Source organism: Uranotaenia lowii, chromosome 3, assembly GCF_029784155.1.
Source record: "Uranotaenia lowii strain MFRU-FL chromosome 3, ASM2978415v1, whole genome shotgun sequence".
Classification (NCBI taxonomy): domain Eukaryota; kingdom Metazoa; phylum Arthropoda; class Insecta; order Diptera; family Culicidae; genus Uranotaenia; species Uranotaenia lowii.
The window spans coordinates 161,738,380-161,765,461 of NC_073693.1; the positions used below are offsets into that span (position 1 = coordinate 161,738,380).

At 35.5% G+C, this 27,082-nt stretch overlaps 1 protein-coding gene and 1 long non-coding RNA gene across 4 annotated transcripts in view; both read right to left on the reverse strand.

Annotated features, from left to right (window-relative positions):
• LOC129758316 (protein grainyhead) overlaps window positions 1–27,082 on the reverse strand; it is a 581,995-nt gene that overhangs the window by 345,270 nt on the left and 209,643 nt on the right. The window lies entirely within an intron of this gene.
• On the reverse strand, window positions 25,512–26,057 carry LOC129758317 (uncharacterized). Its single transcript, XR_008739945.1, has 3 exons — window positions 25,912–26,057; window positions 25,705–25,856; window positions 25,512–25,641 (listed from the first exon to the last, which is right to left on the reverse strand). It is a non-coding gene; the product is annotated as an uncharacterized LOC129758317 (long non-coding RNA).

Sequence of the window (27,082 nt, forward strand, 5' to 3'; positions counted from 1 at the left end):
GAAAGTATTAGAAGTACTGATGTATGGAACATTGTGTTCAACACTCCGCAGCTTAAGCGCCACCCTCAGTATAGAAGGGCTATGTTCAACTTACATGCTAGCATACCTGTTCTTGTTTGTCTGCATACATTTAAAGAAATCTGGTAACCATGTGGTTTGATGTTTAGTTCCCGGTGAGGTCTTGAGATCGGGTAAGATTGAGGGCGTTGTTTTTCCACAGCTGCGACGCAAACCGGCCCACAGTGGTCCAATTCTCAAAAAAGCTGGCAAAAAGTCTGTTTTCAACAATTTTTGCTCTGAAACCTTTCAAAATTGTTCAATAATCATAAATTCACAAAAATAACATATTATTTTCATATTTTCTTTCAAATTTCTTTTTTTATTGTAAGATTTCGAAAAATATAATTTATTTTAATATCTCAGTAAGTGAATTCTTGTATTAAAATTTTCCAACAGATTGCTGCAAAATCTATCACATCCTAGAAAGGTTAATTGAATCTAAAATTATCTCAAAATTACAATACATATGAAATTAAATCAATACAGACAGACCTGACAACGCTCTAGTACCGATTACTTTTTTAATTTTTCATTAATTAACGAGTCAATATAGAAATTTTATGATAGATGAGAATTGTTCAACAATTTCGCCACTACTGATAAAAATTTCGAAATTAAGGTTTGTAGGCTTTTTCTGAAATGAACATTTATTATATCAATGGTTGTTTTAACACAAAACACTTAATTTACATTTTAAACGAGAAATTCAAACTTTTTGCTTCATATTTTCTAAATTTTTTAATTTAACTTTTTATATTTATTTTTAAATTTATTTCATAATTCATATTTTTAAAATAATACCATAAAAGTTTCAAACAAGTTTTAAAGTATCAATTGGTTCTCATGAATATTGAACAGCAAAAAAGGTTCTATGATTTGAACAATAATCAGAAGAATATTTGAGAAACCGTAATTTAATTATGTTTCGGGAGTTTTCCTACTAGCAAAAATAACACAGAAATTCATACTGATAGTGCTTCAAAATATGAAAAGGATGTTTGATGAATAGATTTTTGAGAAAAATCAACCTAGAGATTCAATTAAATATCAATTTAGTTCGTGATCCGGGACGTTATTTGCTAAGAAGTCAAATTTGATGAAAAAAGTGGTTCAACTCTTTGACGTCGTACTCCAAAAATGGCAAAAAAGGGCAGCCCGATTTGCAACATTTTGTAGCCCAGAAATGTGGGAATCTATCCAACGTAAAATTAGAGTGGAGTTATGTGGAATTTTTTTTTAAATCTCTACTTGAAGTTATAAAATTCAAAATATTTACCGTTTTTTGCAACTAAATTCCATATACAAAATTTCAACTTTATTCCAAATCACAAATTTTTATTAGATAAAGTGTAAAATATGCCTAACAAAAATATAAAAATAATTGCAAAGCAATATATATTCGCGATTTGAGTATCTATTCGTTTTTCAATGTAAGCAAATCTTTGCGAATTTTCCAAAAAAAAATCAATTTTTTCTTAGCATTTCTTTGAAAACATCGAAACGGGTAAACTCAAGACTATCATTTTTATGGTTTCATTTAGCTTGAAAATGCCGGAACACAATGAAATATTTGGATAGATAATTATGAGCGCTTCAAAAATCGACTTTCTGCCAGCTTTTCTGGGTTTTGGACCACTGTGCGGCCGTTCGAGCTTAATTCTATTTATCTATTTATTTATTTCGCCAAACATTGTAGGCTACATATATAATAACTTAATGCTAGGGATAACAATTTTCAAGTAAGCTTAATAATAGTGATTTTTTTTACGTTTACAAAGTCAGGATCTTCGGTGCCTGTTACCGCAAAAACCTTTTTTCAGCTGCTGTTTTGACATAGTAAACTCTATGTTCTCATAATGTTTATTATAACTATACAGTAAACAATTCATTGGACTATATTTTCCATAATCAGTTCGAGTAGGGGTTATAATGAAAAGAATTCTTGTTCTTAAATGACGGCACGGACAATAAAAGTTTGATTGATTTAATAAATAAGCAGACTGAACGCGCTGATTAATTATGTCGTTTACGAAACAGATTGCAGCAAATTCTCTTCTTACACTTAATTCGGCGAGAAGCTCGAGTAGTTGACGATGCCAATAATTCCGACATCGCCCACGTGGTAGCGGTTGTGCACTTTAGGCTGAGCCTCACGTTAATTCGTTTGCGAGAACCAATGAGTTCCGAGGATTTCACTTTGAACGGTTAGGGTAACTAGTAGCAGATTGTCGAAAAAATTGCCCAGTTTTCATCAAATAAAAGTAGGTATATTGTGTCTCTACGTTGAACAGCGGGAACAGTTCACCATCAGAATAAAAAAATCAAATTCTTGAATTTCGTCCTAGTTATCGCCAAAATAATCTTACCAGTGATCGAGTTTAATACATTTGTGGTTAACGGAATCCTAAAAATAGCTTTAAGGTTTTAAATTTCGCTTTACATAAAAAAAGTCACGTGTATGACTTACAAACCATAACCTAGTTCACTCTCACAGCACCACTAATTTGAAACTACCAAATGTCTGGTTGACAGTCTTCCAAAAATTGAGAGTGGAAACCCAATTGCGTCAAACAATACCCTAGGCCCTAGAGTATCAGCTGCTATGGAAAATACATCTCAATACTCATGACCCCTACTCTAAATAGGGGCTATTATCTTCTCTCTTACAAAATTTGGGAAGAATCATGACTCTGAAAAACCATTTCCCACTAGCATACCCCTCTTTTGCTTTCTTAATTAAAAAAAACTTAATGAGATCTTGTGCGGAACTCACTAAGTAACTTTTAAGACCAGTACTACTAGGGACCGCTAGGTGTCGCATAAAAGACAGATAATAAGAAGGCCAATTGGGGTCAATGGCCAACCTAGTTGTAGACAAACCATCACGTTACAATTGTATACTGCTGCTTACCCGATATTCACGGAGGTCCAGCACGGGTTTGTCAAGAAAAGGTAAACGTTGACAAACTTAATGTGCTATGTTAGCGAAGTGCACACCGCAACGTATAAGAAACTGCAAGTGGACTCAATATACATCGACTTCGTCCAGGCTTTCAATAAAGCTCCACACAGAATCGTCATAGAAAAACTTACTCGCAACGGCTTTCCTGTATGGGCTATAAAATGGTTGTCGTCGTATCTTCTTTATCGTCGTGGTTTTATCAAAATTCGTGGTACTCACTCTTCTGTATTCAACATGCCGTCTGGTGTACCGCAGGGCAGTCACTTAGGGCCGCTTATCTTCGTGCTGTTTTTAAACTTTTGCCCAGCATGTCACGATAAATACAGCCAAAGCTTTCGCTGTTCTCGGTTTTCTTCGATGGAATGAGTCAAGTTTTGAAGACCCGTACGCATTGAAAACTTTATTTTGCTCGTTGGTACACAGCGACTTAGAATATGCTGTTCCAGTTTGAGCACCCTACCACTTCATCCACAGCGTCCCTGGTAAGATCCCTACTGTCTATGACGTCTTTGAGTCAAATAAGAAACTATCTGCAACGAATCTTCATCTACGATATTTTGACTAACGCAATTGACTGTCCGCAATTGCTCCAGAGTTTGATCTTCTACGCTCCAGCTCGACAACTGCGCAATAGAGTCCCAAAATTGCATAATGTCTGGGAATCAGGGGGCTCACCCTCAAAATGGTAGATAAGGATGTGGAGAACAAACTTTTGTATGGGGACGATTAAAAAAAAGTCATGTTTAGAGGTTCCGCAAGCGCGATATTTGAAAAAAGTCCACTTTCAAAAGATTTGATTTTAAATAAATTCTAGGTGAAACCATTTTCACCTAATTTATATATTTTATATTTTTTAAATTTTGTTTGGATTAGATTCTACACGTAGAAAATGAAAAATGAACCAAATTTGTATCAAAAGTTGCTATCAAGCTATTTTCAAGAAAAAAAAAATTTGGTCCAAAAATTTTGTATTTAACTGATCAACATGTGTACCCAGCGTAAAATGTTTTTGATATCAATGTCATCAAAAGATACGATTTTTTGTGCACTTAAACTTTGTTCAACAAAGCATGTTGTTTGTACCATCGTGTGAAGAGCTATTCATGGTTTAATCTTTAATTAAAATCACAATTTAGGATATTATAAATTATTAGATATTATAAATTATAAATTTATCAAATTTATCAAATTTATCTACTTGGCCTTCTTGAAAATCAAAACACTTGCCAAACAAAACTTGGATAGTTTAAGGTAGGCATGTCAAACAGGGGGTTCGCGGGCCGCATGCGGCCCGCGGCCTTTGTCAATTCGGCCCGCGTAGCCCCGTCTTACATTATCACAAAATTCTCTACTACACAGAAGTACGCTGGCTTTCCTGCCACAAAATATTAAAAAGATTTTTTATGCTACGAGAGGAAATAATATTATTTTTGGAAATGAAAGATTTTTAATGCGGCCCGCACACTTAAAGGAGTTTGACATGCCTGGTTTAAGGGAACTATCAGGAATCATATGCCAAATTTGAGCTGAATCTGACAACGGGAAGGGGTTGCACTGAATCTCAAGTGTGAAAGGGATTCTGACACATTGTGTCCTGAAGAAGCATAGAAAACTGGTTTTTCATCAAATAATTTTTCTTTACCAATCGATTACTTAATTATGTTAATTTCATTAAAATTTGAATTAAGACTAACATTTCACATCAAGACTGTAAGGACTTAAAACAAAAAAGTAATACAGTGAGCGAAATATGAATAGCACGACTATGTTTGTTGCTTGTTAAAATATGAATGATTGATAATTACGAAAATTTTCTTCCACAGTTTGTTCTGAATTGCTTAACGGATAAATCAAGCATAAGTTTACTTGTTTTGGACGTAGCAATTGGCGTTGAGGTCAAAAATGTGAAAAAGGGTGCGAAATAAGAATAAACCACTTGAGTTTTTCAACAAAAACAAGATTATTTTTAAAAATTTACTGTGTAAAAGTGAATAATAATGCTTCTTCGAATTATTTGAATAGATAACTGCATTTTAAGAAGTTTTCCAGAATTCCAAAGGTTTTCAAAGGTATTAAAAGGGGGTTTTAAGAGATCCTCCTCTAGCGCTAAGGAATTTTATATTTGAGCTATAATACTTTATCAAACTGCTTGATTTCTTAATTAACATTCATAAGTATGATGCAAAATGATGAAACATAGATTTGAAGCTGAGTTTGAATTCAAAAAGCAGGATGGAATTCAAAAATACTAATGTTTTTTAATAGTCAAACAATATTTCTCTAGTTTTAAGTCATAGATGGCAGCACTATCTTGCCATTTAACCAATTTCATGCACATTTTCGAATATCCAGGATTAATTAGCGAGTGCTAGATGAATTTGGTCAAGAAATAAATACATGTACCGTGTGGTCGCATTGGAAATTCTAAGATCACTAAACCAAAAAAAAAAAAAAAATAGAATTGCATCAAGGTCACTAAAAGTGAATTTTTTGGACCGATTATCAGAATAAAGTTATACGTTGCGATGGAGCTTGATGGACCAGACGGCTAGCAGTATTATTGGTATGATTTGCAATTGAATCGGATGTTGAGATGAGCAGGAATTTTGGCGGTTGTACATTTTTGTTCTGGTGATTCTTTTGCAATTCCGGAAAAGCTTTCTGCAGCGTGAACTTCCACAAAACTGTGATGGGAAAATACCTCGAAATGATGAATATGGGCCTAAATAAAACTGGAAAATCAATATTGAGACTAAATTTGGTTTTGACTGCAAGATGAAACTGGAAAAAGTGTGGTTTACTGAACAAAATCAAAGTTTTTGATTTCCAATCTATTTTATCTAATTGAAAATAATTCCGAATGTTTGTTTCATCATTTCACGTCATTTTAATGAAGAAAGTAAGTAGTTCGGTAAAGAATTACAGCTCAAATATCAAATTCCTTAACGCTAGAGGAGCATCTCTTAAAACCCCCTTTTAAAACCTTTTAAAACCTTTGGAATTCTGGAAAACTCCTTAAAATGCAGTTATCTATTCAAATAATTCGTAGAAGCATTAATATTCACTTTTGCACAGTAAATTTTTAAAAATAATCTCGTGTTTGTTGAAAAACTCAAGTGGTGCTATTCTTATTTCGCACCCTTTTTTCACATTTTTGGTCCTCAACGCCAATTGCTACGTCTAAAAAAAGTAAAATTATATTTGATTTATCCGTTAAGCAATTCAGAACAAACTGTGGAAGAAAATTTTCGTAATTATCAATCATTCATATTTTAACAAGCAAAACACATAGTGGTGCTATTCATATTTCGCTCACTGTAGCAGTTCAAAGATTGTATTTTGGAAGCAAATTGTCCTGTAAAAGCAATGAGTACAATGTACCATATCCTAAAATCCCCATCAACTACTCGCAAGCAAGGTAGCGGCAAACCAGCGAATAAAAGTTTTTTTTTTAAATACATTTTAAGAGAATTAAACAGTACTATGGATAAAATAAAATTAAAATTCCCGAAAAAAAAAATCGCTAGAACATATCGCGTCTCTATTGGTTCAACACATTCCCGAACGATAGATCGTCGATCATCGTTCAAGATGTGATTCTATTATGACTTCTTACTGACAACGTCTCTATCGCATCTCAGAGATCTTGAGAAGAAAACATCAGATTCAATTTCATCGCACTTTCGCACTTGCCTTTTTTTCTCTCCTCTAAATGACTAGCCAATATTGTACCGGACACTATGGGTAGTCTGTTCTGTCTTGTTTGTGATTTTGCTGTCGATGAAGAAAAGATTTGTTCGAGGGGGAGAGACTTAGGAACTACATTGTCGCAAATCAAACTCTCCGGACAATCAACTGTTTGATGAATGGATGTCGTAAAGATGTAAACAGTTTATTCTTTTCTTTGGCCACAAAATGCCACATCATACTGGGAGACAACAAACAGACAAGCAAACAGTACAAACAAACCGTAAGTGATGTTTTGTGTTTGATGACACGATCTTTGTCTTTGGGATATTGTAATAATTGCTTGAAATTTGCAGGTACCAACTGTTTTGGGTTTTAGAGGAAGCTGTACCTATACGGTATCTTATACTATATGAATGTATGAATCAATGTATATTTATATGATTATGCGTATATACTAATGTACGTATATAAAAGAAAAAAAATATTCAATAGATATGTTCACACAAACGCTACCAACTGTAAATAAGATAGAACACTTACTGCATTGAGTGTGTATACATCAAACTTGAATCGCAAAAACGTAACCACATACCTGTAAAAAGAAAGAAAAAAATTAGTTCATTAGTGCACGTCTTCATAATTAAAGATAAACTGTAAAATTGCAACGACATAATAATGGCGATAACAAAAACATTCTCGATTTTTGCTGCTGCCACACGGCAATCGTTCCATCATAACGATAATGATGATGATTATGAGTGCTGATTTTCTTTTTTCCGCCGATCTGAGAACAGAAGGAAGGAAACGCGGGAAAAAACCTATATCGCTCAATACGCATCCTCGTGGAGCAGAATGACAAACATCCCATAATTTCAATCAACAGTACCCCTACAATCCCTTTTCCCTCGATCGATCGATCCGGACGCTCCTTTTCTGTGTGCATTTTTCTTTTTTCCCAGTCGCCAGCCTGAGCAACATGGAACATATTTTCCAATCCACCACAATTCGCTGATTAAATATTTATGTTCTTCTGTCAACCAGAACATAATCGATTTGAGCAAATGCAATTGATTGCTGGCTGGGGAAAACATTTGAGCCGTTGAAATGTATAAATTAAAACTAAATAAAAACTTGTAGTCTTCGAATCCTTCAGTTGAAATTAAAACCTTAATCTTAAGTAAATTTTTATGCTATCATTTGCTAGAAGGGTATGCCAACTTTTTCAAGTATATGAAACATTGATTTATAATTTTGACCATTTTACAAAAAAAATTCTACACTGTGCTTGCTAACACAACTGTTGAGCTCTTGAAAAAGCGCAAGTCGCGCGGAATTATTATTGTTGATTGAACGGATGTGCTGTGGAATGTTTGTGCGAAATTATTCACCAGTCCTTCCAATTCTCCTGTATTTTTCGTTGACATCACTCATTCCAGAGTGTTTCCTGCTGAACCGAAAGATGGAAATGGGCATTGAGAAGACGGGACTCGAAATAAGTTAAAATGTGATAAAAAGCATCTGTTGTAAAGTTGGCACAAAAATTTGTACTCTATTTGGTGTGAACATTATAGATTCCATAAAACAATAAAATTTCACAGAAAAGTGATTTCCCTTTTATAAATGAATCTGTAAACGAATGAATTTATTGAAAAATCATGATTCATTGATGTTGATTGAATTTTAATATTTTGTTTGTCGTCCTTCTTACTAATGTCGTGCACAGGGGTAATATTGATCACTGTTTTCATTCATTTTTAAATTTTTAAGTGTCTTTTTTAGTAATAAATATATAGGGGAGAGTGAGGATACTTGATCCCCTTTTCTTATTTTCACCATATCTTTTTGGAAAAATTTAGCAACTCACCGTCTTTGACATTTTCTGACAGCTTGTAACTTCAAGTTTCTATGCTCCAAAAATTAGAACGATACTTGAACCCGTTGATGAACTAGAAGCATTTTCGTGGGAGTAAAAAAATTGCGATTTTTCTGAAGTTAGGGGAGACTTGATCCCCTATTAAAGGAGACTTGATCTTTTATTCAGGAAGCCCTAATCCTTGTATAAAAATCAAACAAAACCCCCAGATAGAATGTTTGTTGACTATTTTGGTCATGTTTGTTCTCATTTCACAATTTATAGCAGACATAAGAAGAAAATTCTATAACTTTGTCTCAACGCTAATAACATTGCATACTTAAAGGCGCTATTTTTTATGATTAAGAGAAAATTAATTATTTTTGCTCTTTTCTTCAGACAATTGTTTGATAAATATTAGTTTTTGGATAAATATTAGTAATTTCGTAATCAGCAATCATAACGATCAATTCAGAAGAAGAATATGCCGTTTGGAAGGGGGATCAATTGTACCCAACTCTAGGGGATCAATTGTACCCATAATCAACATTTTAGAAAACTTTTTCTGAAAAAAGTTGAGAGTTTTTCATTGCTTTGAAAATTTGGCATTAGGAAGTTCATTTTACGCTCGAACGATTGATACATTGGAACAAATATTTTTTTCATAATTTTCCCATGTAAGGAACATTTTAAAGTGATGAAAAAAGATCTTCAAGTTACATTTTGTGAAATTTTTCAAACAAAGTTCAATTACTCAAACAATTATTTTGTAAAAAAAATTTAAACTACAAGCATTGTTATTTTGTTCATTTTGGCACATTTTTCTACAACATTTGATCTTTGTAAGACATTCCAGTTTCGAGATATAGCTAAGGAATCAAGTATCCCCAGGGATCAAGTATCCTCATTCTCCCCTACTTGAAGGTGTTTTAAAACCTAAAGAGAGAGCTTAATACATGATCGTTGATGTTGTACGGATGAATGATCCCAAGGATGAAAATTCCGGAAAAAAATCATTGATGTTCAAACGTCTAAAGTAGCTAGAATTAATCTTTTTTCTCAAAAATAGAACAAGATTTATCGTTCTGGGCTTTGGTTGCCATCGCAATCTCTTGAATATTGTTGTGCCGTTCATCTGTCAAGGCCTAGAAAAACATGTGTCCTAAATAAAATTGACCCTTTCCAGTCACTGAAACTTGTTTTCCAAAGATGCAGAAATGTTGGTTCAAACATTTTAAAGTTAACAGTTATAATAAAATAGGTTTCGTTACCTTTTCAAATACAAGTTTTTCATAATAAAGAGCAATGTTGTGTAACTACTTTTTTTTAATTTTTGACAAGGCTTTTCTATAAACTTCACGAACGAAACTACATCACAATAAACTCAAACATATTTTCTAGGTCACATCACAAAATAAAGATATTTTTATGGTTGAAATTAGAGATGTACCAACGGCCGAATACCGAATATTTACCTTTTCAACTATTCAGTAGAATTTTCGGTCGAACATTCTTTTCAGTTTCAATTGAAAAAAAAAGCGATTATTTCAATTTCCTTCACTTTCTCCCATTTCGATGCCCCTCATGTTTTCCAACCAAATGATGTTACCAGGTCAAAGATAATAAGATCTTTTCAAGTAGGAAGAGTCAAAAATGTCACCAAAAAACTAAAAGGACATCTGACATGATAACTTGTCGCTTTCAGAGTTCAGTATCCGGGTTTGCCTGGATATTTAATACAAAACTTGGGAACAGTCCGACCCGGCCCGATTGCTCGAACTTCATTGAAAAAAGTCAGGATTTTGCCCGGATTTATTCACTTTATATGCCAAATCAAACCAAAAAAACCAAATCGCATCATATTTTTTTTATTTATGCCTTAAAAATTAAATTTTTTGAAAAAGATTTGCAAAAATTATTATGAAAGGTTTTTTTTTGTAGGCCTAAAATACGATTTGAAATCTGTCGATGAGTTTTGATGGAAAATTTATTTTTTCAATGTTTTTCTTGACTTTTGTTGAGTAATTTCTGGGTTTTGACAAAATCTGCCCGGATATTGGCCGGATTTTTGATGGTCAATTTCAAAATCAAATGCCCAGATTTTGCCAGGTTTTTCTAGAAAATTGCCCGGATTTGTCCTCTCCTTTTTGTGAAATACTCTTTTGAAATACTTCTGTTTGTGAAGTACTCTTTATTTTGTTGAAAGACATTTGATCAGAGAAACCAACGTATTTCTTCCATTTTATGAAGTATTTCACATCTTATGCAAAAACTACGATAGGAATACAGCTCACAGCAAGTTACTTTAACATTTTGTTTTAATAAACATGCATCTCAGTCGTTATAAACAGTGAAGGCGATAAGCACCTTTGAGTATGCAAACAGAAGTCAATATGCACATAATTTAGGCATAGCACATTTAAAAAAAAAATATAATGGTCATTTATGCCACATAACCTCCAAGAAATTAACAGTATTTGATTAAATTGAAATATCTTGGTGCCACCTCAGAGAGCACGAAATATGTACAGTAGAGTTACCATTTTTGCAAATATGTACGTTATCCGAGTTACCATTTTTGCAACTTTTTTGTGTCGCGGGATATGGTAACTCTTTTCTAGAGCGACTTTTTTTAAAATTATTTTTCCACAGAAAATTTCAAAATTTTCAAAGAGAAATATAAGTTTTTTGTTTGATTTAACAAATAATTTTAATGTACCCGGGCAAAATCCGAGAAGTTTTAAACAATATCTGAGCATCTTGGGTAGATTTGACTTATCTTGAATAAAATCCGGTATAAAAATTACAATCAAATTATAAAGCGACTCTTGTCAGTCTTCTCCTATACGATTTACAATGAAAGGAACACGAATACACCTAAGATGTTTTGCCGAAACCGTAAGCTTTTGATGATTGTGTAGCTTTTTGAACATTTCAAATTATCCAAAATGAAAAAGCCTTTTACTAATAACACAAGTTGCTCAAGCTATCCTATTTCGCCAAATCGCTTTATTGGACTCTCTTATCTCAAACTTTCCCTCTACAAGCTTGATGAAGAGCTGCCTTCTTGAAACGTTTTAAAGTTCCAAGTTGTCCTTTCGACTCACTTGAATTATGATCAATTCATTCAAACTATCCTCTCACAACACTTCATAAATTGAGGCTATTCTCTCAACTCGCCTCAATTTCAAGTTTATCAGTAACTCAGGCTGTCATCTCAATTCACCTTTCGAATTCAAGCTGTCCTCTCGACTTGCTTGTTTTTTTTATCAATTACTCAGGCTGTTTTCTAGACTCGCGTTTCGATTTCAAACTATTTTTCTCAACTCGCTTGTTTTTTTCATCAATCACTCAGGCTGTTCTCTCAACCCACATTTCGATTTCAAGCTGTCCTCTCGTCTAGATTGATTTTTCATCAATAATTCAAGCTGTTCTCTCAACTAGCTTATTTTGTCATCAATTACTCAGGCTGTCCTCTAAACTCGCCTTTCGATTTCAAGCTGCCTTCTCAACTCGCATAATTGTTTTCAAAACGTTCAGGCTGTCCTCTCAAATCGCCTCCGATTTCAAGCTGTCCCTCAACTCGCTTGAAATTGTGAACATTATCAAGCTGTATTTTTAACTCGCTTGATTTTTTTTTGTGTCTTTATTTGAGAGGTTTTCAGCCACAGGATGGTTTTCCCCTAAATATTTCAATTTCACTTTTGTTTCGGCATTAGTTCAGAAGCCGCTTATTTCCTGAAAAATGCTTGTTGCATTAAATGCACTAAATTTTCAATATTTTTTCACGTAAGTCCAAATTTCTTCCGAAAATCATCCAACTACATATCTACTTTTTGCTTAAACTACTTTTTGCTTAATGAGTATTTGAATTACTCATTTTACTACGCTTTTTACCTAATCGATAATTAATAAAGTGTTTGATTTCTTAACAACTTTGATGTTAATTTACTAAACGTGAACCGTTTGCTGACCTTTTTGGATTCGATTTTTCTTTATAATTTCTCATTTAATTTAGACATTTTTCGAGAAATTACCTGTTACGGTTGCTCCGGAGCTCCGAAGTTCGGAAGCTACACTAGTGAACCACCGGATCACGAACTACCAGGGGAACATACACACAATAATTGACTCGATTGCTGAATCGACGACTTACTGACTGACTCCCTGTACGCTGATGGCGAATGACGCGACGTCCGTTTAATCCACATATTATCCTCCAATGTTGAATGCTTTAATTTGAATTCAATAGACATTGTTCCATTTAACTTCATACTACAGAGGATGTATTCATCGACGTTTTTCGGCGGATTTTAGAATCAAAAACGTTTTTCCAAGAAAAAGGTTTTTGATTCTAATACCTGCCAAATATTTTGATAAATTAAAGTTACACTAAACCAATAAGCTTATTGTTCTACAGAATGCTGAAATTGATTTACTCAATGGGCTGCAAATAATTTGTAGTTTTATTTTGAGCAAATCTTTAAATCTTAATCCTACTTAAACCTAATACGCTTGATCCAACTTCTTTTAAAAACTTTCGATTTTTCACTTTCGTACACTTTGATATTTTTGGAATAAGAAACAATTTCAATAATATTATTTTTCAAAATAACTTACAGCATCAGTACCGGTAAGTGCTATCCTAAGTGTTAAATCGGGACACATTCTAGGTCTTATTTTAGCTTTAGCAGCTCATTTGGCACCGTTATGTGCTAAACTTGTTTACATTTTTGCCACTGGTGAAGCACTGATAGGTGTTGTTGTTGTTTGTTGCTATTTTCATTTGTGAATTTTTCCTAGAAACTTTAGCACTTGTCAAATCAGGAGCTGGTCGGAATTCCAATTTTGCTCCTGGCTTACTTTTTGAAAACCTGAGAGCAAGATAACACCTGGTTTGAAACCTTGCGGTGCACCGTCGAAGTGTCAAAATGAAGTGTTATTATCCGCGATTCCTAGTTAAATGTTTGACGTTTTGTAATTAGGAAAAAGGGTAAACCAAAAGGTTTAAATTTTCGATGAACTTAAAACTCATTTTACTACGGCTTTTTACTTCAGAGATCTCTTCTTCTAGTGTTTTAAATATTTTTTGAAGAAATATTGATAGCTACTAAGCGATAAATTCAGTTTCAAAAACTGCTGTTTTTCTTGCCTACCTAAATATTTTAAAAGTTTTTGAATTAAAAAGTGATATTTTAACAAAAACAATCATTAAAAAAAATTGTTGGAGATATTTGTAAGCTCAATTGTTGAAAGTTCTGTTTTGGAAAGCATTCTAACAAGGAAAAAACCTGGCTGAAAAAACTTAACCAAAGTAACAAATTTGGTGGTTTTTTCTGGAATCAATGGAGTGTTTGAGTTGTTTTTTGTACTGGAAGAAGATTTAAAATTATTTAGATTTTTTATGGTTTTATTAATAAGTTTAATTTCATTAATGAAAAATCCACCTCTGAAATGACTGCTGTAATGTGAAAGCTGTTGCACATTTTTTGAAAAAAAAAAAAAATTGTTAAAAAAATCAAATGTATTTCTGTCGGCGTGTCTTGCAAGTACCTTCTCATGACAAAATTTTGTCCAATAATTATTAAAAAATAACATTAGGAGCTAATTTGTCTTTTAATAATATGCCTGTTCCAAGAAGTTCCACAAATTCTCTAAACTCTTGTATGGATCACTTTGTGGCGCTACTGTTTGGTTTCAATCTCCCATAATTTTGACACCTGACCGTGGCTTATACTCTAAGAGTTCAAATTTTATCCTTTACAATGGAATCAGTGGTATTTTAGCATATTTGAACAATCGGTTCATTTTTTCCATCAAGAGAAAACAAAACAAAATTTACTCCATAGCAACATACATGGCTACAAGCAGAAATGTTCAAGTAGGCTAAAATTACTATGCTGAAAATGATGCTTCAAAATAACTTGCTGCGTGTTTCGAAACAATCGAAAAAACTTTTTTTTTATCTAAGACATGAATCTGCCCGGTGTTGTTTCAGTTCATTACTGGTCTAATAATTATCCGTAAATTGTATTTTGACGCTAGTTTTATGTCCCTAAAAATTGTTGAAACCGCTAGGGCCTACCAGCTGGCAACTAATTGAGACTGTTCAAAGTTCCACATAAAATTCTGATCGATGTTTCTGAATATTTTAATACCTATGAATAGATTCAAGATACTTTTTTGTTTAAACAAATTCCATACAATCGTCATGTTTCTCTCGAAGCATCTACATATAGAATATTAATGGTGTTAACAAAGCTTATCTCTTCCCCATCATCTCGTTCTATATCATTGTTGACCATCTCGCAGTGACAACCGCTCTCAAAAGATCCGATTGTCATCTTGTCAAATGTTTCCGTTTCGTTTGACCTTTTTTGCTCTCTAGAACGTCTGTTCCTCTGTCGGTACCTGCAGATTGTGTTCCATCAGGTTGACCTTTCCGTATAAATCACGATTAATGTGTGAGCTATCTCTTACTCTACAGATCTCATCTCCACGTAAAGATTGTTTTTCTCAGTGGAATCTTTCTACCAGCAGTATCAGCAACAACAGCAACAAAAGCGATATGCAAAATAGTCAAACTTTAATTAGAATTAGATAAATCGACAAGGTCAACAAAGATCCTCATTAGCAACGCAAATTTATTGTGTGTATGATCCAGTGCCTTATTGCCTTTTGGGGCGCTCTTTGCCTTTGCCTGAGAGCAAGTTGGTTTCCCCTAAAGTTAGGCCATGTCTAAATACAGATTTTTAGAACAGAACTCTAGTTCTTTACTCTCAACAACGATCTGGTATGTCTTGAGGCAGGTACCCAAAAAAAAGCTCTTGAATTAATATATTAAATTTGACACAGCCTAACTAATCCACGTTATGGCCGGTGCCAGAATAAAAGCTCTCATGAATGAATTATTGGCGGTTAATCTCCACCACCAGCGCCATTCATTGCTGGGGGCTCTTCCCTATGAGTGTTCTGTTGTCTGACTTGGCTATCTGGCCGAAAGGCTGAGCCAGTCAGTCGGTCAGCAGAAATTCCGCCGGGGCACTAAAAGGTAATTTGAACCCTGGGCAACTGATTAGCGACTGCGGAGATGATCATTCTCTCTAATATGATTCCTGGTAATTTATTCCACGATCCCGCTGTACTTTCGAGATTGTTCCCTGGACTGTTTGAGTTGGATATTTGCTTTTTTTTGTGTTTTTCTTTTTGATCGTGCTATATGGCGTTTTAGACATTGAAGTGTTTGATGTTATTTAAATGTTGGATCATTCTAAATTGTAAATGCAAAAAATTCTTACAAAATTAAATAAAACTCAATAGTATGACAGATGGATCGATTTTTTTCTGGTACGTTTAAAATATCCTTCTAATGCCATCAATCGCCAATAATACACCTCCACTAATCTCTTCAAAACTAAAGCACCATGTCACGTGCTAATAATGTGCCTGTTCAACCCAAAGCAAACCCGAATAATCCGGCTAAGCCACCATCAATGAAGTAGAGCTGAAACTTTGCGGTATTCCTCACCAGCCACAGCTATCAAAATGGCGAGGGGGTGGCGACCTCAAGATGGTGTGCCACGTCGCGCCGTGAAGGATCGTGATCAAATTAACATGCAATCTCGATCAGTATCACTTCTACCTTCGAACACGATGAATCGTCACACTTTGCACGGCAAGTGGATGGGACACTTTAAACACGAAGCATAATGACATTGGACTGCGAAAGATGGTTATGAATAAAGTACTACAGTAACTTTCAAGTTTTAAGGAGTAAAACGAACACTTGTAAATGATATTTAAAAAGACTTGAATCTTGATAACTAATTATAAAATATTGAACTCCATTAAATTTAAACTCACAAAATATCAAGTTTACTGAGTGAAGTTAATTAGAAGCATAAATAAAAAATGCTCAAAATCGTTGCATATAGGATTGGTTTCAAATGGAATTTGTTATTATATATTGCACAATTTCGATCGTGGATAAAAGAGATGTTCAATGAAGATAATGATTCACCGTGAGTTTTATTTGCTAGAGCGAGATATGTTCTTCTAGTAAGAACATTTCAAAAATTGAGAATAACAGACAGATAGAAGATTTGAAGAAGAGGAAAGATGATGATAACTAGCGAAAAAAAAATGAAGCGGGATAACATCGATCTCCGGGTTAGCTTTGATCAACATGAAATTTTTTCACATAATCATCAATAACTAAGCCTAAAGTTCAAATATCTCAAAACTTTTTCTTCGTTAAAAAACCTATAAGTTGAGTTTCAAATTGGGAAAAATATGTTTTTTTTTAGTTTGAGTTAAAATATAATTTCAAAAACTTGAATTATCTATTTTTTTTCGAAGGCTCACAAACACCCTTCCTGATTAAATCAAAGCGTTTAGAAGCAGCAGTTTGATATATGTGATAGTTCATTTTTTTTCCTTAGTACATATACTACGGAAAAATGTATAGTTTGTTGTACTTATTTTGAGGTAAGTTTTTGATATTTAAAAAATAGGAACATTTTCCAAAAGTAAGCCAGTATAGGACAAAAGGCTAGAAACCCTATCAAATGGTAAAGTTTGAAGGAAAAAATAAACGGGAAATAACGAGCCTAGGGAATTTCATGAAGGCAAAATTTCATTTTTGTTTTGTAGTAAAAATTTTATAAGTACCTAATGTACAAAAATGTAGCCCCTTAATTTATGCAGTATCATTGTCCATCTTTCGATTTTAATTGTTGTTCGGCCTTAACACATTAAGGCCACGATGTTGTTTTTTTGGACCGCTATGAAATCCAAAACAAAAAACACCGAAATTCAGCATTGTATTTCTCAGATATCACTGGTCAAAAGTTACACATTAAGTTTTTTTTTGGTCACCGAAAGTGTTTTGTTCAATTTTCATGATTAATTTTCAGTTTGTTCCGAATTGTCTAAGAAATAAATAAACTGGCATTTGTAAATATTATGAATGTGTTTTAGTATCCTTTAGGATCAAGAAAACTCGTTACCCCAAAGCATCAAACACAAAACAAAGACGAAATCAATTTTTAAATAAAAATTAAAGAAGTCTAATTAAATTTCTGCAACCATGTTTCTCGTTCTTAGGAGTCCAGTAATGGTTTTAAAAATATGAAACATGCCACATTCCCCTTAAAAGAAAAAATAATCGAAAAATATTGAAAAAAGTGATCAATCTTACCCCGAATTACGGTACCTACTTCAGTTTTGTCCAGTATGGAACAACTATGTTCGATAAGAAATGTCAGATCGTTCAATTTTTTTTTGTGTTTTGAATCTTGAGATTTTTAGATGAATAGATTTATTTAAAAAAATTCTCAAGGATTTGTATAAGGCATTAGAATTTTAGAGTCGGATGCCATGGTTTTTTCCCTAAAAATACTGCTCAAATTATTGTATAAAAAAAAACACTCTAATTGCGACATAACAATATTTCTCCCTCTGCTCCCTCTGATCCTTTGCAGTCTTTGACAAAACTTTAACCAGAATGTTTTTCAGAAATTCCCATAAATTTAAATTTGGAGGGAATATCCAAGAAAAACGATAAAATGTCCCATTTTTAGAACAAATTTTCGCTTTTCAATACACAAAACTTCAAGTCAAAACTAGAGTAACGATACTGTTGATGAAAAAAAACATTTTTCAAGCAGTTTCTAAATTAAATTAACCATCTTGAACACAAATTTCACAGAAGCTTAGTTTCATGATTACAAACAACTTTTGTTCTTCGAAAACCTTCATAGATGAGAAAAATGTTTTGACAGTATTTTTTTCTAAAATTGCATAACTGTAGGGGTTTAGCGACTAGACTTTCAGTACTTTTGTGATTGAAAAAAAAGGATATTTTTTTTTCTTTAAAAATCAATCCAGAATGATGATAACTCTTTGATCTAACTGCCAATCATTTTTTTATCTTAAAATACATTGACCAAGGATTTCTGAGGCTACCAAATTAAGAATTTTTCGAAAAATTGGTCCATCTACATTTTTCTCAAGTTTTAAGCATCTCTTTGCTGTAACTTTTGTCAACCACTTTTCAGAGTGTTCTCAGTAATAAGGATTGATTGAATAACATATTTTTAATCACACAAATAACACACGACGTATTACAGGACACGTGTAGGGGAGATGAGGGCATAACGAGCACCCGAGGCATAATGAGAACTACGCTTTTCTACGAAAGTGCGTATTTTCTTAAATAAATTTTCATGAGGATTTGTTTCGTACTTCCTATAGAATTAATTTTTCACAAAAAAAGGAATCTCCTTATCATCTTTACAGAGATATTTAAAAAAAAATAGCTTGGTTCTCAAGTTACGAAAATATTATAATTTTTGAGCACCACGAAATAAGCTCTTATGATCTTAAAATAACCTTGATCTATAATGTACGCACTGCAACATGATGTACACATTGTTTTTCAATTTTTACCATCATAAAATTTTTTATTTTTCACTTTTATCAATTTTAAAACACGTTTTTACTTAAATTTGTTGACTAGGGGCATATAGAGCACCATATTATCGAGGCATAATGAGCATTTTCTGCCGTAGAATCTAGCAGCGAATTAAAATTGATTTATAGCGCCACATCTTGACTAGTTTTCATCCGACAATTTAGCCTATTGGTAAGGTGTCGGAGAGGTAATCAAAAGACTAGAGTTAGATTTCTGTTCGAGGTGATTTTTTTCCATTCACAATTCATGATCGATTTTTTTATTGTTACATTATACGGCTAGTAGCATCATCCTCCGAACAAAGCACATTATGTATGAGGGTGCGTGAATTGTTTGTATTCTACAAACAGACCTAGATTATTTTGTTATTGCTTTGTTTGATGAATCTACGACTCACCTGACTTCATCGAATTCAATTCGCTGCTAGATTCCCCGGCAAAAACGCAAATCTTGCCCTGATTAATGGTGCTCATACTGCCTCAGGGGGGGTTCTCATTATGCCTCCACGGTGGCTGGTTTTCAGCTTTTGGTAAAAATTTTTAAAATGCATTTTTTAACGTTTTCATCTAGTTTTTCACGTTTCAGCCCGTTAGGGAATAGGCTTTTCAAGTGTCTGAACACGAAACAATAATGTAACCTCCATATTATAGCTATTTTCTATGGTTAAATAACCGTTTTCCTTAAGGTGGCCATTATGCCCCCATCTCCCCTAGTTAAAAGGTGTTAAAAGTTCGTACGTTGGGGAAATATTAATTTATAACAGATTTATAACCGAAAAAATAAAAGTCCAAAGGCATAATTCGATCATCCAACTTTAAAATGATGCATTCCCTCATTCCCTGGACAAATTGAAATTAAAATGTTGTATCTTCTGAAGATACATCTTTTTGTTTTTTTGTAATGGTTTGATTCCTAATACTGAAAAACTTTACGCTTACAATATCGGAAGACTCAATATGCGACAAGGACTCAATCGGAAGACCTTATGCGAAAAATGCAATCGAAACGATAATAATTACCACAGAATGTCAAAGTGTAATGCAGCTAGAATAGCTATAGATAGGGTAAAAAACTTGATAAAGATTAAGTTAAAATAAATCTTTTAGGCCTCGAAGTTTTTCTTTCAGTGAATATTGATAATAATAATGTTCTGAAATGAGATATCATTCCGTGTGTTATGGAACCCCCAGCAGTGAGACGTGCTAACGGGCATAACTACTCAATTTCTCACGTCTCACTGCTACACCGTTATTGAGCAATAAGAGAGATCCAGAGCGCCGAAACTGGAAGGAAAAAACAAACGGCAATAAAAATCATTAGTTTGCAACCACCAAAGAGTAAACATCGCGTTCTATAACTCGATCCGAAAGTCCACCAGCGGGTGAAAATAAATCGCTCCCCCATCGACGGAAAGGGGTGATAGTGCGATTAGTGAAAGTTTTTGTTTGAGTGTTACAGTCCACTCATGAAGCGAAGTGGCTGCATAGCGCAGTATTAAACATTTTTGGTCCTTCGAGCCGGATTGACCAGTGAAATTTGGATAGTCCAGTGAAATTCTTGGACAATTTGAACAGTTGTGTGCCGGCTATTGTGTGGTGGACATTTTGTTGCTGGGCCTTGGAAGCAACAATAGTGTTTGGTGGCGTCATTTTGGACGCACAAAAGGAAACAAAGCGGCTTTCATCGTTCGCCATCGCGGATTCCAGCAACCAGCATCAAGCCGCTAGTGATAGGACCTAGCGAGGTGGTAGCCAGTGGATCCCAATCGGAGTTGGCCCTTTGGTTTCGGAGTCGGAAAATCTTGGAACGTTGGTCGGATTTCGGACGGATTTGGAGTCTTACTAGAAAATTTGGATAAGTAGCGCATGTTTGTGGTTGTTGTTGGTGTGTGGTTCCTTGAGATTTTGTGGCTGAAAAATAAAACTTTGAATTAAATAGTATTTTTTGGGTAATTGAAATTTTGAATTGTGCAATTCCCTGAGGTTTCGATACTCCTGTTTTCGAATTGTTGATTCCGCTTTGGCTGTCAAGTCGCGATTCCCAGTCAAGGTCGGTTTTGTGAAACGTCGAGCGATTTTGAGTCAGTTTAGTCTGAATATTGGTTGGATTTTGAGTAAATCCATTGAGTTTGAGTCAGTTATCGGTTATCTGAAATTGGTCAGAGATTGTGTTGGATATTCAGTGAATCAAGTAAGTGATTCAGTCAGTTTTGTGTCGGATTGGAATTTTTGGTTGAATTCCTATTGATTATCAGTTATAGTGATATCACAGACAAATCGACTTGCTCTGTGATTGTGTAAGATTTTGATGATATTAATTGCAAGGTGTGCTGTGAATTTTAGAATTGGGTGATAAGTTTCAACAAAATGGAGGATCTCAGTATTTTGAAGAAGCAGGAGCGCCAGTTGAGGGCCTCCATTAAAGGTGTTGCCAACTTTGTACGGGATTTCAAACCAGAGCTGCAAGAATCCCAGATCGAAGTCAGATTGAGTCTGCTTGAGTCAGTTATAAAGAAGTTCTACCTGGTAAGGCAGAAAATAGAAGTGTTATTGGACGCTGCAGACAGTGAAGGAGAAAAAGAGGATGCCAAGGAGTCAGAGGCAGCTAGAAAACGCAGGCTGCAGAGGCAGATTGAGGAACGTGAAGCAAAGTTCGATGAAGAAACGCTGCAGTTTGAAGAGCAGTATTGCACCGTGAAAGCTGCACTCCTTGCGTTACGTCCGAGGAAGGTTGAAGTCTTAAGTGCGTCTGGGTCTGCAGAACGAGCTGATACCATATCCCGTGTCAAGCTTCCGGACATCAAGCTGCCAGTTTTCGACGGAAAACTTCGAGATTGGATTCCGTTCCGGGATATGTTTGACAGCTTGATCCACAACAACCATCAGCTCTCCGATATCGATAAGTTTACTTATCTGCGGTCAGCAATAAGCGGAGAAGCGCTCCAGGAGATCAGCTCCATTGAACTGTCTGCTGATAACTACCAGGTAGCCTGCGACATGTTGGAAAAGAGATACGAGAACAAAAAGTTGATCGTGAAGGCGTATTTGGACGCGCTGTTTGGTATCGAGCCTCTGAAGAAGGAAAGCGGTGAAGCTCTGAACCGCCTTGTCAGTGATTTTGATCGTAACATACAGATGCTGGGCAAGATAGGCGAGGACACAGAGAAGTGGTCGACAATGCTGGCATACATGGTTTGCGCTCGCCTAGATTCGGTTACCCTTCGTCAGTGGGAGAGCCATCACAACTCTAAGGATGTTCCTACGTACCAGAAAGTGATGGACTTTCTGAGAGATCAGGCATTGGTTTTACAATCGATAGCACCGAGTAAGTCAGAAGACACCGAGATTCGTCGACAGCGGACAACAGTGCACACGTCGTCAAGATTCCAGAACAACTGTGTGTTCTGTGGAAGTTCGTTTCACCCACCATCTGCGTGCAGCAAGTTCAGAGCGATGTCAGTGCCCCAGCGCTTTGGAGTGGTCAAGATGAAGCGGCTCTGCATCAATTGTTTGGGTTCTGGTCACTTTGCGGATCGTTGTAGCAAGGGACCATGTCGTGAGTGCAACAGAAAGCACCATTCGATGTTGCACAAAAATTTGAACAGTTTTTCGAGTCAGAGCTCCGTTTCACAAAACCAGTCGACAGTCAACAGTCAATCGAATCGAAATGATAATTCCCCAGGACCTTCTAGGCAAGGTCATGAACACACTTCGATTAGACAGAATCAACAAAGTCAACCTTCGCACACAAATCCTCAAGCACAAGAGAATTCCACTAATTCCTACCCCATAATACAAACACACATTCGCCACACTCAACCACAACACACCACAGACAATTCTTTTACTTTTAATGCGGCACCAAGGCCGAAAAGCGCTAAATTTCGTTCGCCTCAAGTTTTGATATCAACCGCTGTAGTGCGTGTTGAAGATCGTTTTGGTAATCATTCGTTTGCGAGAACGCTGTTGGATTCGTGTTCTGAATATTGCTATGTTACGAAAAGCTTTGCGAAAAGATCGAATCTCCGAAGAAGTCGGAATGTTTTGAGAGTCCAAGGCATTGGAAATGAGTCAGTTAAATCGATTGAGTCAGTTGAGGCGAGAGTTCGGCCTCGTGTGTCAGAAATTTCTTCGTTTTCGGAAGATATGAGTTTCCATGTGTTGCCTAAGATCACGAGTAATCTGCCCACCACCAAAGTATCGCTTAATGGGATCAAGATTCCTCATGATTTGGTATTGGCGGACCCTGAGTTTTGGAGCCCGGGTCCGATTGATATGATTATTGGGGCAGAAGACTTCTGCAATTTGTTACGTTCAGGAAAGTGTAAAGTTTCGGACGATGGTCCAACCCTGCAAGAAACTGAGTTTGGATGGGTTGTTTCCGGGAGAGTTCCGGATAGTTCCGTTTAGACCTTCGAGTAGTCATCAAAGGATCAGAATGTTTTGTCAGTTATACAATGTTTGAGAACTATGATTGCTAAGGTTTGAGTTTGAATCATGTAATACAGTTTTGTGTCAGTTGAAGAGTCAGCTTGAGAACAGATGTTCAAAGAAATCCCAACAAAGATTTCGGAAAGTAAATTTGTCGTCACATTGCCGAAAAAACTTAGTATGTTGCACCAATTGGATGAATCTGGAGGAAAAGCGATGAGTCAGTTCCTCAGTTTGGGAGGCTATCTGCAAAGGGCAGAACTTAAGGCCTTGTGTTGGAAAATTGTCGACGGGACATTTGAAAGAAGCTTAAGATGATTTGTCAGTTGATGTGTCAGAATTCAGTCAGAATGGGTCCGATCTTTGCCAGAAAGGTAAAAAAAAAACGTATAGAATGTGTCAGCATTAGAACCTGGTTATCACCTCCCACGCCATGAAGTATTGAAGCCGGAGAAAACAACAACAAAGCTACGCGTATTGTTGGATGCGTCGAGTCGCACCTCAACGGTCGTTTCGTAAAACAATGCGTTGATGGTGGGTCCTAATGTGCAGAAAGATTGTTGTCGATCATCATACGCTTCCGTTTGCACCGATAGGCCATCAGTGCCAACGTCTAGAAAGTATACAGGATGGTACAAGTTCAGCAACCGGGTCAACATCTTCAGTGGAGTTTGTGGCGAGATACACGTGACGAACCAGTAAAGACCTAAGAATTAAAGACAGTTACATGCGGAACTGATAGTGTTCCATATTTGGAGAAAAAGTGTCTGAAAAAGCTTGCTGAAAATGGTTCAGCATGGTATCCGACTGGGTCGAAAGTTGTTCGAAATAGTTTTTATTTTTGACGGCTGTCTAGTTGGAGCAGACAGTGAATTCTGATAATTTTGAAAATTACAGTCCGATTTAGAGTTTGATTTTTCAGAGTCAACTGTCCAAACCCTTGGTTTGAAGTGAGACACAGAGTTGGATAAGTTTCTGTTTGAATATTCCTCATTGGAAGTCTTCGAGTTCGCGAATCATGAATAAAAAAATGTATTCACTCAGAAGCAACCTGTTTGTTCAATCCTCTCGGGCTCGCGGTCCAGTCTTTTGCGCCAGCGAAAATGATAATCCAACAGCTGTGGAGTCTCAACATTGGTTGGGATGGCCCATAAGACGAGTAGTCTGATAATCTTTGTAAGGGATACAAACAGAGTTTAGTGCAATTTGGTATCTTCCTCACCGCCACGTTGGTTTAGTTTCGGTCGAAGATTTTTGAACTGTGAACTCCCAAGGGAAAAGTTTTAGTCTGAAGTCATCGTTACGAGTGTGGTCCGTAACGTCGCATTGGGTTTTGCTTCAGACATAACGCTCAGCCCGTCATAAAATTGTGCCGACGAGATGGTAGAGTTGCAATCGTCAGTTTACTTCACATTTCACAGATTGAGTCGGAATTAAAGAAAAATGGCAGAAGAAGTCACGCAGAAAGAAGAGCTAGAATAGCTTTGGGTAATTTTTGTAGAATATGGTATGATCTGCCTCGAGAGCCGGTTATCGAACGCTGTTTTACATGAATCTCAAAAAACATTTACTGGTTCTCGATTATCGTCATTCATAAGTTTGTAGTTCGAGAAATAAAGTTTATGGTTGACAAACATCAATGTTATAACAAACAGGTGGATTCAAAAGTCTGGTCTGTGTTTAAAGGTTCACCTAAGATCGTCGAATAGATTATGGCTGATCTAGGTAACGTCAGCTACCCTATTGTCGAGTAAAACCTGAAATAATGAATTTCTAAATGAAACTCCTCTAGTTAAAAATGCGTTGGAACAGCCAAAAAGGGCCTGAAAGTTTAGTTTGAGTCAGATAACATAGTCAGAAACGTAAAATGATTCGCCAATTAAGTCAAAACTCCAGAATATAATGCAATGTGGCATATTTGGTTTTGAGTTTTGATAGTTGCGTTAGTCGAGATGGTGAACACACTTTGCATGAGAGAAATCTGGTAAAAGTACCTTATTTGTGGTTGTGACGTTGAATTTCGATTAAGAATTAATTTCTTTTTGCGGTTTATTTTTATGTTTCTTTGCCATGAGACTAAACATCACGGAATCAGCACACATGGTAATTTGGACGGATCACCCAAGTACATTCGAGATCTTTGGGCCAAAGTAGCATCGTTGGACGGCAACATCTGAAACATATTGTAAAACTGTCACTACCAAGAAGTTGGGAAATCGAAAAAAAAACAACTCACCTGAACAATATCTCAGCTGATGTCACCAAGCTGAATGTTTGCAGTGCTTATCGAATGTGCCACTGCAAATCTATGGAGCTAAAAGTTGCAATAGAAACACCTGGGCATCGTATCGAAACACAGCGCATCACCCGGGTCAAGTGCCCCGAAAGCTGAAAATACATTAAACGTTCACCATTGAGCAACTCCTATCGATAATCAACTTACCTGCAGAATATCGCAACTGGTACATTGTGCTGAAGATTTCTTGGCTGCTACGAATCGCACCGCAAGGAAACATGTTCCTGAGAGAAACATCACCGAATTTGGGACCGAAAAACTGAGTTGAAACCAAAATCAACGTGCTGCAAATTTGTTTCGGCAGCCAACAATTATGTTACACGAAGTGCAAAACCAAAACAAAAACCAAAAATATGAAATTGGGAGAGATGAATTCTCTATGGGCGTAGATTAAGAGGGGGGATAAATGGATTCATCATCCTTACAAGATGTTGCAATTTCTTTATAAAAATATGAGAACTTTTGAATTGTATAATGTAATATGGCAATTGAATTGCGCAATGAAATGGATTGTATAACTTTTTAAAAGAATTATGTTGAAATCCGGTGGTTTCAAGGGGGCCGGAATGTTCTGAAATGAGATATCATTACGTGTGTTATGGAACCCCCAGCAGTGAGACGTGCTAACGGGCATAACTACTCAATTTCTCACGTCTCACTGCTACACCGTTATTGAGCAATAAGAGAGATCCAGAGCGCCGAAACTGGAAGGAAAAAACAAACGGCAATAAAAATCATTAGTTTGCAACCACCAAAGAGTAAACATCGCGTTCTATAACTCGATCCGAAAGTCCACCAGCGGGTGAAAATAAATCGCTCCCCCATCGACGGAAAGGGGTGATAGTGCGATTAGTGAAAGTTTTTGTTTGAGTGTTACAGTCCACTCATGAAGCGAAGTGGCTGCATAGCGCAGTATTAAACAAATAATAATAATAAAAATAAAAAAACAGAAATGTGGATGACGATTCATTGTATGTTCCATTGCATAAAACATTTCCCAAACACGGATTTCTTCATGTTTAAGAAAGAAATCAGGGAAATGAGGAATGGGAGAATAGATAGCGATATGAAAAATGTGTTGGTCCAATATCTGTTAAAAAAAGGAAAGGACAGGTTTAGGTCTTTATTGTAGCATAGCTCTGATGTAATTAAGAATGATTTAAAATCAATGAAAAAATTTTTTTTTTTGAAAACAGGTGAAAATAATTTGTGGTTTTTTTTGCACTTTTTGATAAACCTTAAAAATTAAAAATAAAGGTTAAAAACCAACAATCAACTATCCTCAAGACGGCAAGTACTTTCAGCATCTGCGAAAAAG